At 41.5% G+C, this 2,258-nt stretch overlaps 1 long non-coding RNA gene across 1 annotated transcript in view; it reads right to left on the bottom strand.

Annotated features, from left to right (window-relative positions):
* LOC128248900 (uncharacterized) overlaps positions 1–1,788 on the bottom strand; it is a 24,536-nt gene extending 22,748 nt beyond the window's left edge. The window contains exon 1 of the long non-coding RNA XR_008265052.1: positions 271–1,788. This is a non-coding gene — a long non-coding RNA (uncharacterized LOC128248900). The remainder of the gene's footprint in view (positions 1–270) is intronic.
* Positions 1,789–2,258: the final 470 nt, after the last annotated feature.

The following is a 2,258-nucleotide window of genomic DNA, read 5'->3' as shown; positions in this document are numbered from 1 at the left end:
GTAAGAGGCAAGTGCCTCATTTCAAAGACATGATAAATTGAAATTGTAAAGTAAGAGGTTTATAGCCCCAAATTATAAATTTATGTATAAATTTATAAAAGAACAATGATTTAGAAAAGCAGAGTTCGGCGGGCGGCTCCTGTCTTCTCCTCCCATTAATACCGTCTTACTCATCATTCATCTCACCTCATTAATGTTTGTCCAGCCTGTAGCTACTCCTCTGTGTACAACCTTCATGGCAAATTGAATGAAATAAAGTAGCTTGCTTACCTGGCTTCCGGTTACCCAGAGTGCATTTGATTTGTCGTTTGCGTGCGAGTCGGACGTTATTTTTTTGCTGCTTTGAGGGTAGAATTGATGTACTCAGACCTTAGCGGGTCTGAGCTGTCTTCTTCAGAGGAGGAACTGGTGAGAGCAGTAGAAGGCATGGATGAATGTTTGAAGAAAATGAAGAGTTTCGCCGAGGCCGCGGAGGTGAAGAGAAGAGAAGTGGACCTATCAAGAATGAAGGAGCACGGGAAAATGGTGCAGAAAGTAGGCGGCAACGTGATGTTGTCGTCCCACAAAGAATCATGGATGGTATAAAGAGAAGAACGGTCATATACAAAGTTTACTCGATAAAATGTAACAAGGTCGACCAAATAGAAATAGAGAAAATAGAAAAGGCAGTAAAGGAGGAATCCAACGGAGTAATATACATGACAAGATGATGCCAACATGGGATAATGGTAGTCCAGTTTAGAACAGAGGAAGAGGCAAGGAGGCTGGCAGGTAAAACAGTAAAGACGGAGGAAGTGGTCCTTCTACCCACGTATCTTGGAAGAAGAACTTCCAAGATAAAAGTAGAAGGAATCCCGCCTGATATAAATGTGGCTTGGGTTGCGGCAGCCGTCTTCATTGGAAGTGAGGAAGAAGTGGCTGTCCTCCAGGCCACAGAAACGGAAGAAGGAAGATTTAAAAGTCGCTTGAAGTTATCATTCAGACTGAGGAAAAACAATTGGAAAATTTGGCAAAGACATTATCGTTGGGCGAGATAGTTCTAAGAGTGTGGGTGGAGGGCAGAATCCCGCGCTGCTTTAAATGTGGCCGAAAGGGCCACATTAGGGCGCACTGCTCTCTACAGCGGAAAACGACAGAAGAAACGGTGTTGGAGACGGAGGAGTAAAAGGAAGTAGTACAGATAGATGGAAGGAACAAGGAGGATGAATAGACAGTGACAGAGAATAAAAGGAAAAAGAGAAAGAAGAGGAAGAACAGTCAATGCGATGTGGGACCCAGACCAACTCCATCCCACACAAGACCACTCAGACCCATCATCCCCATACATACACCAAATCCACCCACCCCCTCTCCCCACAGGAAAAAAAGAAGAAAGAACAGACACCACAAAATTTACAAGAACCCCTCACCCGGTGAAAAATGTTACATGTATATGGAGGAGAGAGTGTTGTCACTCAGCGATGGGGAAAACGGTAAAGGAAAGATTAGATTAAAGACTAAAGATGACTCAGGACTCAGAGGTGGCGAGTGGTGTTACTCAGTGTGGGATGAGTAACACACTTTTCATATTCTCATTTCTCAGTTATCATTCACGTATCATTTTAATATTTTGATTTTAATGTTTTTCATGTTCATTTTCATGTGTCATTCATAGCATCATATTTTTATTTTAATTGTTATATGTCTCCACATGTGTTGTAGTGTCCCCCTTTATGTAATGCCTTTATGGCAATTTAAAAGAAATAAAGTAGCTTGCTTACCTGTTTCTTTGTTTGTCGGTGAGTTGGACGTTTTGTTGGAGCTTTGATTGTTTTTGCTGGATTTATTAACTGTGTACCGTTGTTGAACATTGTTGAGTTGTTGGACTTTGAACATTTTTTGTGCTGTTTTCCAGTACCAGGAGACAGGAATTATTTGTGTGAAGCCATTTTGGCAGTTGCTATTTGTTGTTTGTTGAAAAATTGAACTTGCCAAAGCCGTTGTAGACTTTATTGTAGCACCCCGTCCCCCAGTGGGGGTGGGATTTGAACTGTTGTCCTTATTTAGAGGGGGAAAAACTTATTATAAGTTTTCCTTTTGGGGGATTTCTAATTTATTTATTTTTGTGTGTAGAATTAATTTCGGCCGAGTATGTCGGTCGAAATAATTCACGAAAAAAGTCCACTGGATGAGCTAGTGAAGAAATTTCGGCAGTTGCCGCGGTGGCAGCTGAAAACGTTGTGTTACCAACGGAAAAACTCTCTGAACTTTTTGAAAGA

Source organism: Octopus bimaculoides, chromosome 10, assembly GCF_001194135.2.
Source record: "Octopus bimaculoides isolate UCB-OBI-ISO-001 chromosome 10, ASM119413v2, whole genome shotgun sequence".
Classification (NCBI taxonomy): Eukaryota; Metazoa; Mollusca; class Cephalopoda; order Octopoda; family Octopodidae; genus Octopus; species Octopus bimaculoides.
This window is presented reverse-complemented; position numbering and strand designations above follow the sequence as displayed.